At 42.2% G+C, this 16971-nt stretch overlaps 1 pseudogene across 1 annotated transcript in view; it reads right to left on the bottom strand.

The window, feature by feature from the left end:
• Positions 1-1871: 1871 nt before the first annotated feature.
• The window catches only part of LOC307116081 (acetyl-CoA acetyltransferase, cytosolic-like), a 42549-nt pseudogene continuing 27449 nt past the window's right edge, over positions 1872-16971 (bottom strand). The window contains exon 3 of the transcript in view: positions 1872-2964. The product of the transcript in view is annotated as an acetyl-CoA acetyltransferase, cytosolic-like (transcript). The remainder of the gene's footprint in view (positions 2965-16971) is intronic.

The following is a 16971-nucleotide window of genomic DNA, read 5'->3' as shown; positions in this document are numbered from 1 at the left end:
CATATGATCCAGCAATTCCACTTCTGGTTGTACACCCAAAAAGATTGAAAGCAGAATCTTCAAGAGACCATGTTCATAGCATTATTCACAACAGCCAAAAGGTAAAAGCAAACCAAGTGTCCACTGATGGGTGAATGGATAAATAAAATGTGTTATATGTATAAAACTTAGTATTATTCAGCCTTAAAAAGAAAGGAAGTCGTGACACATGCTAAAATATGAATGTACATTGATAATATCATGCTAAGTAAATAAGCCAATCACAAAAAGACAAATACTCTATCATTCCACTTATAGGAGGTACCACAAGTAGTCAAATTCATACAGACACAAAGAAGAATGGTGATTGTCAGGGGCTGAGGGGAAGGAAAATACTGAGTTGTTATTAAATGGATATAAAATTTCAGTTTTGCAAGATGAAAAAAAATTTGGAGACTGGTTGCACAGTAAGTTAAATGTACTTAACACTACAGAGTTATGCACCTAAAATGGTTAAATTTTATGTTATGTATATATTATTAAAATTAAACTTAAAAGATATTATTCATTCTTAAATACTTTATATGGGAAAATCTTTGTCACAGTAAAAAAGATCTGATCCTAAAGCTAGGAATCTGGGGATCTATAATAATAAAAGGGTAATATGCTAATTAGATGGGACGACTTCCGGACATCATTCCTGACAAAGCCAGGGCCGGAGGGAAGCCAGCCCAGGTCCCATGTGCCTGCGGGTAGCCCAAGGAAGCCAGCCCAGGTCCCGGGTGCTGGAGGGAAGCCGGTGCCGGCAGCCAGGAGAAGGAAGGCCTACTCTTGCATGAATTTTCATGCATCGGGCCTCTAGTGTCATTATATTGACCTTTGGACTCAGTTTTACTCCAGGGTAGTCTCATATTCTAAACATTAATCTAGTAATTGAAATTCTGAAAGGAGTGCCTCATATCTTGAAAATCCTGAGTTTGTGGGAGAAATTTGACCAGAGGGAAACAACACATAAAAAAATCTTTTCTGCCATATCCACATTGGACTGAGTGAGGACTCCTAACAATCAGTATCTAAAAGAGAACATATGTCTAAATAGACATTTAAACACGCTACTTGTAAGACAAAGAAGAGGTGAAAAAGATGTGGCAGCACTAAAAATTTACTTTCCTAGTTTTCAATCCCTAGTTCCAAGGCCCAGCCTGAGCATTCTCTCTCAGAAACAAGTGTGCTGAATGCTACGATGTCCCTCCTGAACCACTACTTGATTCCAAGTCAAAATAGGAACTTAATCCTCTTTGAGTTCTCCCCTCCTCATCTGCTGTTCACAGGAAAAGAGCCTGATCTACTCTGGTTCTTTCTAAAGGCAGATGTTCACATGTAGTTGACTCATTTTTTTCCCCCCAAGCCCCTTTCAAAAGAATGAGGCTTTGCATGTCAAGGGAGACAAATTTAATAATACTTGAGACTGAAATATTTTAATAGCCAGGTCTGGCTACCAAATAAGTTATACTTCTGGTTTATCTTATATTCTAACTCCATAGTAAATATCATATTTAATATGCCTTTCTGCTCTCCATTTCAAAGGTAAGATAATCTCTATAGTACTAGTACGCTTTAAAAAATATCCCAAATGGCAAATATCCTCTCTTTTTCTTTTCTCTTCTTCTTTTTTCCCCCTGGATGACTGATCTGATTTCTCTTTTATTTATAACACTGCAAGATGCAGTTGTCTTAGAGCTTGTGTATTGCACATTAAAGTACAATAAGGTGTCAAGCCTTGGGTTCTTGTGAAGTGGAAGATGGCTTCCATCCGCACATTGGTCCTGATTTCACATATTAGTGCCTTACTAGTTTAGGAAGAAATGCGGTTCGAGTTTAGTTAAGCAGGTTCACCCTCTCTGAACACACATTGCTATCCCCATCCCACCTCAGGCATAGGGCAGCAACACCTCCATGTCCATCCTTTCGCTCCACTGTTGTAACAGGGTAACAAGAATCTGACAGCCAGATGCCCCCAGAGGAAGCCTAAAGCTATTGCCCTTCCTTGAATGTTGACCTTCTCCGGCTTTAATCCAAGTTCTTTAGCTATTACAACAGAGAGGGCTGCAAAGGCTTTGTTGATTTCTAATGCATCTACATCCTCCGGTGAGCAACCTGCTTTTGCAACAGTGTGATTGCTGGAATTAGTCCTGTTCCCACAATGGAAAGCTCCACACTTCCCTGTGGCCCGGAAACCCTCTGTGCTAACGGTGTAAGCCCACGACTGTCAGCTTCGACTTCTTCATAAGAACCGCCGCCGCAGCATCATCCTTTATCCCTGAAGCCGAGGGGCCTATCCTGCTCCATCTGTAAGGAAGGAAGGCATTAGTTTAGACAGGGCTTCTCTGTTGCTCCAAGGGGAGGAAACTCATCTCTTTTAACTTCAGTAAGACCTTTCAAGAAGATACAAAAACTGGAGCAATCTCTTCGTCACTCTGTGCACTCTCTGTCCTGTTCTGGGATAAACTGCAAACTTGTCCTGATCTTCTCTAGTCGCCTGCCATTTGGGAGCTACATTTTCAACTGTAATGCCCACGTGACAGTTGTGAAATGCACCCATAGCACATGGCAGAGAATACTGTCAGTTAGTGGTAGTTCCCCCATCCTGACTTCTGTCCTCCAGTGGACCAGGTGAGGAGTCTTGCTCATACTTTCCATGCCTTCTGCAACCACAATGCTGGAGTCTCCTATCTTGATTGACTGGGCTGCAAGGGCCTGACCCACAAACCATTTGGCAGCTCCATGCTGGAGCAGAGTAGGGGATCCCTGCACCCACACTGGCTTGTCCCACAGGATTCTTCCCACAACCCGGGGCCAAAACGTGCCCAAATTTGACCTTTGGCGTTCATTCGGGAGCTACAGTGGCCCTCTTCAGGGCTTCTTTGATGACAGTTGGACCCAGGTCATGGACAGGAACGGTGGACAAGACACCCCTGAAGGAGCCTATGATGGCACCACCCAAACCATGGCCATAGGGCAGACCCTGCACGCATCCTGCCACATGACCGCTTCACGCAGAGCTGTGGACCCTGTGCTGCCGCAAGAGAGGCAAAGCCTTTTCCCGCTACTGACAGACCCCCTTCCTCTTCTTAAGGAAAGATGAACAAAATAGAATTTTAGAATATATTGCTACTCTCCAGGAAATAAACCAAAAGCAGTCCATTTGCCCTAAGACCCTATATTAATTGACTAATGGAAATTAACCCATTGGAGGGCTAAATCTTCACAGCTATTCTCAACTCTATGATGTACACATTTGCAATTTACTTAGTTGAACAATTATATCCATTTGTTGCCTTTCTTTCTTGATACACAGAGCCATAAATAATTCAGTTCCAATCTGTAATATTTTCCATTTTTTTATATTTTACTACTGATAGAGCCATGAGGATGTGAATTTCTATCTCAGATACACATTTAAAAATAATATGCATTTGATATACACACTACATTATATTTTAATATCTCCAAGAAACATTTTAAGAGGTATATGTTGGAGACCTAAAGAGCTTATTCTATGCTAGTCGCTCAAAGTTGCAAGAAGACTAATATATGGATCTGGAACTAAAACCCAGTTCATTATTCCAAGATCAGCAATTTTGGTATTGAATTAAACAGGTTGCCACTTATTGTTAACAATTAATATTTTAGAAATGAGCTATGATTTGGAAGTACTGTATAAGGTATTGATTTTTAATAGTAAATTACTGATGATAATATGAAAAATTAAACAAAATTAAACAATAATGTGTAAATATAATAGAATCATTATGATTGTTGCACTGTAATCCGATATTGTATTTATAAACTTAGGTGGCTTCAATACCTATTAGATAATGCATGCATTTATTCCAAGGAAATCAGCTTTTAAAATTTGACATCTATTATTTAAAAAAGAAAACTGAATTCCATGTTGAAAGGAAAAAAATAAGGAAAAAGGAAGAAACGCCAGTACTGATTCCACAATATCATCTCAAAACATTCCAGAAAGAGTAATTTGAAAAACTAGTTCAATGCCATGGCAATTTCATTGCTGTGAGTTTTATATGCGTCATAAAACTTCCTGCTATGGAATTTTTAGATCTAATTTTCATTCCTAGATAAGAACTGTAAGATGAATTTCTTTACAGCATCAGCTCAGCTCTATCCTCCTATTTTGGAATGATTTGAAATGGTCTAGGACCTTCCATAATGCAGGATGTTGATGAGGCCTATTTTTAAATGTTTGCTCTTGAGGCATAGTATTCTTAGTTTGTGATTTGAGTGTGTGCCTTTGCACCACGGTATGACTTCTTAAGGGAAGCAAAGTTTTTCAGATGGACACTGTTCTCTAAATAAACACTGTTAACTATTCTTATTTTAAAGTACGGGTTTTTTGGGTTTGTTTTTATTTTTATTTTAGCCCTCAACCGATACTGTTACTCAACATAAATGTAACCAGTGAGCACTTAGGAGCCAACTCCCTGGAGACTGAACATTTTCTGCAAATCCCATAAGCAAAGTTCTTTATCAGGGTGCTTCATTTTGCCAAATATAAAGTATACAAATATTTTATTGGGAAAAGTAAAAAAAAAAATCCTAAGTATAAAAGTCAAGTTCAGACACATACAGACAGACAGACTGGTGGTTATTTTCTCTTATAGATGTACTTAAACAAAAGGACTGATTAAATATAATATACATTTTGATCATCCACTGAAAGACTGTGACCATTTAATTTTAAAAGTCTTTATATTATTTCGTCTTTCGCCTTTAAAAATACGTGTTTTTAAGTACCTGCATTTTTTCAGATATTTCCATCCTTTCTGTTATGTCTATAATTCTAGAAATGTAGTTCACAAAGATAGATCTAAAAGAAATAAGAAATCATTGTGTGACTTTTAAAATTAGATTTCAAAAGTACTGGTATTTATGGGCTAAAATTAATATAAAAAATGATACAGAACTGCAGTTATCTCCTTTCTACGTGATAAAAAAAATAACAAAGAAGTATTTACAGCATAAACAAGTTTAAGGATACATTTCTGGTTTTTGCTTGCAACAGAAAAAAAACAACACATCTTCACTGAATAACTTCAATAAGATATTTAAGGTATTGATTTCGCCCACAGTTTGATACTCATTTTTTAAATGTATATCAGCTACTGCAATAGTAGTGGCAGCAGTAGCAGCAGCAATGGTAAGATCAAATGCTTCAGCAGCTGCAGAATTTTGTACCTCAGAACATTTTACCATAGCATGTTCTCTCCTTTTCCCTCCCTCCCTCCTTCTCTCCCTTCTTTCTTCAAGATTATATAAGGTAGTGGGATCAAGAGGACTTTTCCTGGCGCTATATTGGGAATATGAGCAATTTGCAAGTGCAATGATAAATGTTCCTTGACTCTTGGATTCACCACCCAAAGCAAGAATTTTCGAAGGCATTACAGAGAAGAAGACAAAATTGGTGGAAAGAGCTGTCACTGTGCTATGAATCTCCCACCCCATCCATTTTGGGGAAAGAGGTAGAGTACATCCTTTTAACAAGTCTAGAAAGGGTACATTAAAAAAAGGTTTTTGAAATGCATTTCCTGAACTAATTAGACTTCTGCCTAGGATATTTGGATAAGACCATACCATCAGACTTTGAAGGGGCTAAAAATGCCTGAGTTTTTCCTCATAAATCAGGTTTGTGTTACAAGAGAGGAAAAATCATATTAAAGTTATGTCGAGTCCTATCTAACAGAGCCACCCAGAATGGCAAGAGAACATCAGCGGAAGAGTCTACAGGTTACCCAGTGGCTGCAAAAGGAGGGTAAATGGACCACCCAAAATTCAAAGGTATCTGCCTGGATCAAGAAAATAAAGAGAGGTGGGTCCAGGAGAGAACTCCTAGATCTCACAAAGTATGCATGAGATTCACCTTTATACACCTGTCATCCCAGAGGGCTTTGTCAACATATTATCCAGTTTAGGTAAGAACTATGAAGCCAATTCCTGGGAAGTCCAAAACCACAGCTAGAAAGTGGGGGCAAACCAAAGAGAGAGAGGGAAAAAAAAGCTCAAATAAAAGAAAAAGAGATGTCAACCATTGTCAACAACTATGTCCTCTTTCACACTGCAGGTGCAAGCTGGGAAAAGGAAGGGAAAGCAATTGCAACCCAGTGAATTTTGTACTTTGGGGATTAAAAATGGATCTGGGATATTTAAATTTCTTACTGGAGACTTCTTGCAGGTTAAAATGACTATAGCATAGCATGTGTCTATTTTCTTAGTGGGGAGAAAAGTCATGAGCCTCCTTGAGTTTTTAAACCAAAGGCAAGGATATGTTGCAACTGATTAAACTTTAAAGGGATGGTAAATATAAAATTCACACATGCGCTTACTGAGCACATTAGGCACATGGATATTTTGGTTTACCTACTATCCAGTTAAAAATAGGCATTATCCCTTAACGTCTTATAGAAAATTCCGGGGTAGTGTCTGAGAGGTCCTTCTGAGACACTAGGTCATCCCTAAATCAATCGACCTGGCCAAGGGATTATAGTACTCAGAACAGACATGGATTATTTTCCTATTCATTTAGGAAGATGGACTCTGTTGTCATAAGAAACATGGAAAAAGTGAAAAACAGACCAAAATTTCAAATGTCCTCTAGAATAGAAATCATCATAATATCCTGAGTGTATCGGTGATGAGATGCTCAAGAGTTCTACAGTCAGCAAGTGAAAAAATATATTTTCATGCTCTGCTTCTATGGTCTTTCTTCTACAAGGCAACTGCCTACTGAAATAATTTATAAAATAGTACATTTAATAGAGTTATTTATGATGTCCATGTTTTCCTATATTAAATTTAACATTTTCTTTATTACCAAGGGGTCTCTAAAAATATAAAGGATCAGAAATATAATTCAGATTATATCATGTTAGAATTTATATTTGAACTAATCTTATGTGTACCTTGAATTAATTTCATAGCCAAATGTTTGTTCTCTGTCCCTAAGTGGGTTTATTTAAAGATCATAAATAATTTATTCCCATCTTGATTTATCATCACTGAAAAATGTACATGTAAAACATTTATATGCTTTGTTGATATAATCACCCAGAACATTTCCTTCAGTTGAAAAAATAATAATTTCCTGATTAGGTTGAGGTTAAAATGTTAGCAAGCTAAGAGGTCCTAATTTTTCTTCTCCAATTTTTCCATAGAAAGGTATTAAAAAACTAAGAAATAAATCAAAGCCACTAAAGCAGTGAAAATCAGGATAAATCGCCAAGTATCTGCCTGACTCCAGAGGGAATTTCTAATAAGTAAAGGTTAGATGGAGTCATTAAGTAGAATCATTTAGAGTAAGGTAATAAATTATGTCCATCAAACCTTAATGCATATTCTTACCTCAGAGACATGGTACCATCACAGAATAAAGCAAAGGAGTCATGCTTTTAATGAGTAAGAACAGTTTTCTATGCAACTCAAATCCATCCTCTATTGCCCTCCCTTACTACAACTGGGCCTGTAAAACCAATAATCAGCAGATCCCATGACAAAATTGGATGAGAAATAACAAATTATATTGCAGAAAGAAGTCAGAAGCAGAGAGAGATGAACAAAAGAATAACCTGGGAAGAGTAACACTCTCTACTCTATAGTTTTCATGATTGCTTCACATTATACCCAAATTAATTCCTATCTACAAATGACATAGCTAACCAGACAGTAAAAGCAGAAGTCCCCGTCCAGCATAGCTCACTAGATTGATGACTAAGCAGAAAATAACTTTTTAATTTTACATACGGCAGTTAGATTTCAGACCAACTGGTAGTAGTGAGGTAGAGCAATAAGGACCAATATATTTGATCATTGGTATGACTCTTCTCATTAATTGGTGAACACAAAAACAATAATATGCCAATCAAGATATAAAACAAAGAGAAAAAAATGTACTTGGTTGCAGGAATAAAAAACTCATTCTTAAATAATATGAACTACAGTACATAAAAGTAAATTTTAGAAGGAGATCAGTGAAATGTTTCTATATTTCTAAGATAATACTATCTAGAAATTTATACTACTACATTTTAAAATTTGAATTAAATAAAATATTTCCCAGAGAAAATGATCAATTGTTAAAATTTTTAAAAAGCATGAAAGAATCTTTTTTAAATTGTCATAGAATTCCTGCCAGCTCTTAGCTCAGAATTTTAACCATGTATGTTTTTAATCTTTCAAATTACAGATAAAGTACAAAGTCAGTAAACTTATTCATCCAGTGTTACCTATCACGTGCTAATAAGCTGTTATGCACTAAGAATAAAGTGATGGGCAAGAAAATCATCATGGCCCCTGTCCTCATAGAGCTTAAACTCTAGTGTAGAGAAACCATGTATCCAGAACACAGAATAATATAGAAAACTTTAAATGTTTTTACTTCTATAGCCATGATATAGAAACCTGATGGTACTAACACACATACACACACACACACACACACACACACACACACACACAAAATGAACAAAATGCTAAATTAAGAAAGAAAATGCTAGTAAACAATACCTAGTCTTTCATAACAAAATGGGCAAGTTTGACTTAATCCAACAATAAAGTTTTGATATAATATTAGAAAATATTTTAAATAATTAGATTAAAACTAGAGGCCCAATGCATGAAAATTCATGCACTGGAGGGGGGTCCCTCAGCCCAGTCTGCCCCCTCTCACAGTCAGGGAGCCCTCAGGGGCGGGAGGCGACTCAGCAGTCAAGGGATGTGACGCCCCATCACATCTCTGCTGCTGCCACTGCCGGCAGCGCAAGCCTTGGCCGGCCCTGGTTACCTGAGCCTCGAGTGGCCCTGGGAGGCTGGGCAGCCACCATCTGAGGCTTGCCTGCACCTCAGTCGTTGGCTGGGCAGCTGACATCCAAGGCTTGCTTGCTCCTCGGCCAGCCCTGGGCTGCTGGAGGCCTGAGGGTGGGTCCAGCTGCACCTCGCGCCTGCCACCCCCCCTGGCAGGGCTGAAAGGACTGGGGGACTCTGGTGGGGCTGAGGGGACTGGGTGCCGCCATCTTATGGTTATGGGAACCACCATATTTATGATGGCATGATGGTCAATTTGCATATTCCCTCTTTATTAGATAGGATTGGTAAACCATGTGATTAGTCAAATAGAGCAAAATGTACCTTTGGCCAAACTAAATACACAATAGCAATGAGTAGAATAGAGGAGGATTTTAAAAAATTATCTAGAATTTTCAAAAATAAGGGTTCAAAAAGTAATTAAAAACTGAGTGTTTAAAAAATTAGATTAAATAGATCTAACATAGTGTTCAATGAAGTTGACATTTTAAACCAGTCAGAAAAGTATTAGTCAATAATTAGTTATGAGCCTATTAGTTACCTATTATCAAAAAGAAAGTTAAATATTTATCTCACAATAAGAAACAAAAGAAATTTCAGGTGGACTATAATTAAATGTTAAAAAATGAATATTATAAATGGAAAAAACATAATAGAATATTTATTGAATTTCAGGTTACAAATTTCATGTTTTTCAGAAGAACAAAAGTACAGGAAGTTCTCCCAAAGAGTAAGAGTGAATATCTGACATTATGTACAAAATACACTACAAATAATAAATTATCAAATATTTGCAAAATATATGACAAAAATGATATAATATGCTTAATATATCTGAAAATCTTTAAAATCAAGAAAAGAATAACCATAAAATACCAACTGAAAAAATGCATATAAAAATAAAATAAGTTAATAAATATTTAATAATATTATCATCATTATCAAATCTGATAGACTATAATCAGACATATTTTGCTTATCAAAATAATAAACAAAAAGGAAAACAGAATTTTCAACAACACTAAAGATTTTGTTAAATGGGACAATTCTGGCCAGAGTATAATTAGTATATCATTCTAGAAAATAGTTTGGCAATATATGTAAATTACTTTGTAAATACTCATATTTACAAAATAATTTGTAAATATGAGTATTTACAAATACTTTTGGAATTAACATGTTGGCATGATAATTCCCAAAGTAAGCTGTACTAAGGAATGAAATAGTTCTGAATCTTTGGTGTCCTCTCTCTTCAGCCAGTTGAGGGGAAAGAATGATGAGCATTTGTGGGGAAGTTTTTATGGTCTTGGTCTGACAATGGCATTCCATTACCTCCTATCACCCTGTATTTGCCAGAAGTCAGTCATGTGGCCACATCTAACCTCAAGGAAGGCTGGGAAATATGGCCCATGCTGTGCCTAGGTGAAGGGAACAAAAAACTAACAGATTTTAATTAACACAGATTAAAATCTGCCACACCATATTTTCCAATTATAACTAGTCAAGAATAGATGCAAATAGATATGAAAACAAAAAAATAATGGGGAGAATAAAAAAACTTTGAAGTAACAACAATCAATTGTTTTGGGATACTAACAGTATCCTTGTTTTTTATGCCGTTGACAATTTTGAAGAGTACTGGTCACGAATTTTGTAGAATGTCCTGGAGTATGTGATTGTATGACATTGTCATGATTGGACTAAAGTAATGGGTTTGGGGGAAGAATACCAAAAAGATGAAATGCCCTTCTAGTCACATAATCTCAGAAAGTACATGATATTAACAGAACTCACCATTAAAGATACTAACCTTGTTCTTTTGGCTAAGGTAGATTGGGAAGAATTGTATTTTTCACCTCTCAGAGGGAAAGTACTGACATAGATTATTTACAATTTTTCTCTAAGGAAGATATGTCCCTTCTTTCTCATTTACTCAATCATTAATTTATGTCAATCTGTATTTTGATTTTGTACTTTGGGCTATAATCCAATACTACATTACTTATTTTATGCTCAAATTGTTTCAGCTTTGGCCATTGAGGTACCCCCGCCTTCCCCGCCCGCCCCTCCCCCAGCATTTTTCCTTTCCAGTATGTATTTGCCTTGCCCCATTATTAGAATCAATCACTTTTCCAAGGAGCTCTGGTCTATTTTATTGAAAATTGGTATTTAGAAACCAAGATCTGGGTCCTGGTCTGAGTGCATTTACAGCTACCATTAATGGATGCTTGTTGGTGGTACTTATGGTGACATAAATGCAACATCAAAAATTGTAAATTGGCCTGAAATGAATGTGTTGTGTGTGTATGTATTGATATGTATACACCAAAAAAGTTCTTGGTTCAATTCCCAATCTGGGCACATACCTAGGTTGTGGGTTCAAATCGCAGTTGGGGCATACACGGGAGGCAACAGATTGATGTTTGTCTCTCTCTCTCTCTTCCTCTCTCTCTAAAATCAATAAGAAACATATCCTCGGGTGAGCATAAAATAAAAAAGAATTAAGCCTTTATTTGATAATATATTGGTAGTAAAATAGTCTCATTTATTATTCCCTCTTGTTCTTTATTTTAATCATAATATCTTTCAAATCACTAACCTTACCATGGTATACCATATACTAGATAAAATATACTAGTATATTTTTATTGACATCTCAAATGCCTCTGGCTACATATTAAGGATATGTTGGAATAGCTAGTAAGATATATAATGACATGCTCTGTACCATTTGGCTGCTTTCAATAGTAAGATAAAATCAAACCATGTTATGTGCAGTTTTAACAGAAGATGATATAAAATGAGAGCTTTCAGAGAGAAGGCAGGGGAGGGTGGAGTCGGGGAAGAGATCAACCAATGAACTCATATGTGTACATGCATAACCCATGGACACAGGCAATAGGGTGGTGAAGGCCTGGAGTGGGGCCAGGGGAGGGGTGGGAAAGTTCAATGGGGAAAAGGGGGGCATAGGTAATTCTTTCAACAATAAAGATTTTAAAAATTAATTAATTCGTTAAATCAACAAAGAAAATAAAATCACTTAGCAAGGAAAGGAATGGGACCAATACTTTGCTTTTCATTTTCTTAGTAAAGCTCTGGATTTTATAGTCTTATATTCACAGGCAAAGTAGCAATAGAACACAACTCTCCATAACAAATTTTGAGAGATAACATGATTTTCCGCCTGTTTAGCAGCAGAAGGCTTTAGAGTCATACTTTTAAATTTTCTTTCCATTATTTGTAACAAACTCTTGGAGACTAGAAAATCATTTTTATTTTATTATTGCTTTTGTCTTTTCTCTGTCTGGCATTATTGATTTGTTTCTAGTCCATTTATTTCTGAGCACAAACTGCATGAGAACTTAATTCATTCTTTGTCAAAAACACCACCCGTGGTAATATAAGTATGGTTTGAGGAATAGCATTTGCTCATTTAGGCTCCACTATGTGTTGCCACTAAATTTTATTTTTTAAAAAAGAAAAAGACAGGTTTCTTTTAGGGAATTATTTCTCGGCAAAAGCTTGACCACTTTATGTCAATTCACATGTGCCCTCTGAAGACTTATTAACTTCTAAAATGAGTGACAGGTCAGAGTGATTTTGTTTGCAGAAAAAGAAGGCACTTACCACTTTAAATGTATGAAGCTTCACAGTATTATAAAAACAATTAATCCTATCAAACTTCCTCAGATTAAAAAAGTTAAGTACTATCTTATTTTAACACATTGGCTTATAAGGCTTATTAGACAAATTATTTCATGTCCACGTTGCAACAGAAAGTGAAGGAAGTTAGAGTGCTGTACCCAAGCACCGATTTTGAGATGGAAATTCAGGGTGCTTAAATGCTGGAGGAGACCATCGGCTATGGGCCCTGAGGTTCCCTGCACATTCTTGCTAAGTAGGCAAAAAATGCCAGGGCCTGACTATTCTTTACCAGGTCCATGTACAGGTGTATTTTTTTCTTCAGTGAGCAACCTTGAGAGATGAAATAACACATCTTCATCACAGAACAAACAGCCTTCCTTCCACTCACGATAAACAAGCAGTGAATCTCTCAAGCTCCGGTTCTCTCCTCTCTCTCCTGCCACATAGCCCACTGCATGTGTGGGCACCCAGCACTGGCCCTGCACATAAAATAGAGGATGCCTTGTTAAATTTTAATTCTGGCTAACCAATGGGCTATTTTCATGTGTGCCTCAAATACTACATGAGACATACATACAGTGAAAAAACATGTAACTAATGCCCTAACCGGTTTGGCTCAGTGGATAGAGCGTCAGCCTGCGGACTGAAAGATCCCAGGTTCGATTCCGGTCAAGGGCATGTACCTTGGTTGCGGGCACATCCCCAGTGGGGGGTGTGCAAGAGGCAGCTGATCAATGTTTCTCTCTCATCGAAGTTTCTAACTCTCTATCACTCTCCCTTCCTCTCTGTAAAAAAATCAATAAAATATATTTTTTTAAAAACCAAACATGTAACTAAATTCACATTGAACTAATATCCAGTATTTTGTATTTGCTAATGTGGCAAGCCTACTTCTATGGTACATGGGAAGCATGGGAACCAACAAAAACAAACAGGAAGCTCTGGCTGTTGCTTTTGCTTTTGCTGGGAGTAACAAAGTCCTCTGTCACTGACCCAGGAGTCTCATGTCTGTACAAGCTGAACTGTCACCCAGCGAGTGTGGGGAAATCCGCGGTGGGGCCCAGCTCCTGACACACGGAGGGGAGCTTGGTTTGGACCTGCCCACTTTAGCAGCTCCTAGAGAAGCAGAGGAGAGGCCGGGGGGTTTCTAGACCCGCAAACTGAGCAAGTGGAACGCTTTTTGAAGAATAACAAGAAAAGAAAATTGCATGTTCAGAAAAAATAAGGTTATAGCAAGTTTTAAAATTGTTGAGAAACAATTCTCTCTGCGTCCCTTAAAGGTCTTACAAGCAGAGACACCGATTGTTTTTGTTGAACTTTTCAAGGATGTGTATAAAGTGAACAGCCTCGAAAGACAAAGTATGTCCTTCCAGAGCAAAAGACGCGTTGTTTACTTTCCTGTGTAATAAAGATAACGTCTCCTTGCGCAAATTTCAGGCAGGCTTACTGCTCCTTATAAAATATTCAAGTTCCTGATGCTGGATATTCCTCTCCTGTAATGCAACACACCGTGTGTGCAGGCATCACCTGGCCTTCTTCATTCCACCTAAAGGAATTGGGTCCTGGGGACATGATGCAAATGCTTATGCTCTTCTTACTGCTGTGGCTGCAAGTAATAAAAGATCCATGTCTCAGATCCAGGTGTCTCCTATCTACTGCCAGCATCCATGAACTGGGGCTGGCTAACTTTTTAGCTTGCCAGGAGAATAAAATAACAAACTCTTTGCAGTTCTTAAGATTGTAAAGGGTTTCAAATTTTTGAAGAATTCATACATGGGGTGCTAGTCACTAGAGAACTATTACATGTTTTTTCTTGAGAGCTGACAGGAAGATAATACCTTGACACGATTCCCATGTTCTTTCTCACCTCCAGAGCCTTCCCATATACTAGTTCTCTGACTGGAACAATATTACCCCATCCTCTTCTTCCTACATATGCGTATGCAAAATGTAAGGACATACGTATGCATAACTCACAGGCCTAGTATTACTCCTTCTGAAGTTGCCAGCCAGTTAAGGAAACCCTCTCTGACCTTTCACGTTCTGCTCTTTTCTCCTTGTGCCCTGTACTTTTCACATTATTGTCACTTCCTGTTTACATGCCATTTCACCCACTATACTTTAAGCTCCATGAAGTCAGGTTTTGAAGTTGTATTCTCAATGCTTAGGATGATAATTGGCATGTGAAAAAATCTTACCTTATAATAGAGAAACATGCAAATTGACCGCACCTCCGCTATGCCCCTGATTGGGCCAGCGGAGGCTGAGGGCGGGACTCCGGGTGGCCTGTCAACCGTTGATAAAATTAAGATGGCGGTGCCCAGTGGCCACGCCCATGCCGCTGCTCCCCGGGGTGCCTGGGGCGATCGGCACCCCGGGGGGGCGTGGCCGGGCCCATGCCGCCGCTCCCCGGGGTGCCTGAAGCGATCGGCACCCCGGGCCGCTCCCCGGGGTGCCTGGGGCGATCGGCACCCCGGGGGGGGCGTGGCCGGGCCCATGGCGCTGCTCCCCGGGGTGCCTGGGGCGATCGGCACCCCGGGGGGGCGTGGCCGGGCCCATGCCGCCGCTCCCCGGGGTGCCTGGGGCGATCATGCCGCCACTCCCCGGGGTGCCTGGGGCGATCGGCACCCCGGGGGGCGTGGCCGGGCCCATGCCGCCACTCCCCGGGGTGCCTGGGGCGATCATGCCGCCACTCCCCGGGGTGCCTGGGGCGATCGGCACCCCGGAGGGCGTGGCCGGGCCCATGGCGCCGCTCCCCGGGGTGCCTGGGGCGATCGGCACCCCGGGGGGTGTGACCGGGCTGGGAGGTGCTGGGGACCCCATGCTACCATCCCCTCCCAGAAGCAGCCCCCGGTGTCAGGCTGGGAGGTGTCTGTCCCCCACACCGCCATCCCCTCCCAGAGGCAGCCCGGGGTGTCCAGCTGGGAGGCGCCCGTGAACCCACACCGCCATCCCCTCCCAGAGGCAGCCCGGGGTGTCCGGCTGGGAGGCATCCGCGACCCCACACTGCCAATCGCTCCCAGAGGCCGCACGGGGTGTCTGTATGGCAGGCGCCGAGCTCCCACGCCGCCAACCCCTCCCAGAGGCAGCCCGGGGTGTCTGGATAGGAGGCGCCCAGGACCCCACACTGCCATCCCCTCCCAGAGGCAGCCCGGGGTGTCTGGCTGGGAGGCCCCCGTGACCCCACGCCGCCAACCCCTCCCAGAGGCTGCACGGGGTGTCTGGATGGGAGGCATCCGCGCCCCCACGCCGCCAACCCCTCCCAGAGGCAGCCCGGGGTGTCTGGATGGGAGGCATCCGCGCCCCCACGCCGCCAACCCCTCCCAGAGGCAGCCCGGGGTGTCTGGATAGGAGGCGCCCAGGACCCCACACTGCCAACCCCTCCCAGAGGCAGCCCGGGGTGTCTGGATAGGAGGCGCCCAGGACCCCACGCCGCCAACCCCTGCCAGAGGCAGCCCGGGGTGTCTGGATAGGAGGCGCCCAGGACCCCACACTGCCAACCCCTCCCAGAGGCAGCCCGGGGTGTCTGGATAGGAGGCGCCCAGGACCCCACACTGCCATCCCCTCCCAGTGGCAGCCCGGGGTGTCCGGCTGGGATGCACCCGCGACCCCACGCCGCCAACCCCTCCCAGAGGCAGCCCGGGGTGTCTGGATTGGAGGCGCCCAGGACCCCACACTGCCATCCCCTCCCAGAGGCAGCCCGGGGTGTCTGGATAGGAGGCGCCCAGGACCCCACGCCGCCAACCCCTCCCAGAGGCAGCCCGGGGTGTCCGGCTGGGATGCACCCGCGACCCCACGCCGCCAACCCCTCCCAGAGGCAGCCCGGGGTGTCTGGATAGGAGGCGCCCAGGACCCCAAGCCGCCATCCCCTCCCAGAGGCAGCCCGGGGTGTCTGGATAGGAGGCGCCCAGGACCCCACGCCGCCAACCCCTCCCAGAGGCAGCCCGGGGTGTCTGGATAGGAGGCGCCCAGGACCCCAAGCCGCCATCCCCTCCCAGAGGCAGCCCGGGGTGTCTGGATAGGAGGCGCCCAGGACCCCACACTGCCATCCCCTCCCAGTGGCAGCCCGGGGTGTCCGGCTGGGATGCACCCGCGACCCCACGCCGCCAACCCCTCCCAGAGGCAGCCCGGGGTGTCTGGATTGGAGGCGCCCAGGACCCCACACTGCCATCCCCTCCCAGAGGCAGCCCGGGGTGTCTGGATAGGAGGCGCCCAGGACCCCACGCCGCCAACCCCTCCCAGAGGCAGCCCGGGGTGTCCGGCTGGGATGCACCCGCGACCCCACGCCGCCAACCCCTCCCAGAGGCAGCCCGGGGTGTCTGGATAGGAGGCGCCCAGGACCCCAAGCCGCCATCCCCTCCCAGAGGCAGCCCGGGGTGTCTGGATAGGAGGCGCCCAGGACCCCACGCCGCCAACCCCTCCCAGAGGCAGCCCGGGGTGTCTGGATAGGAGGCGCCCAGGACCCCAAGC

The sequence above is a fragment of the Cnephaeus nilssonii genome, assembly GCF_951640355.1.
Source record: "Cnephaeus nilssonii genome assembly, chromosome: 1".
Lineage (NCBI taxonomy): Eukaryota > Metazoa > Chordata > Mammalia > Chiroptera > Vespertilionidae > Cnephaeus > Cnephaeus nilssonii.
Note: the sequence above shows the minus strand (reverse complement) of the source record. Positions and strands in the feature narration are given on the sequence as shown.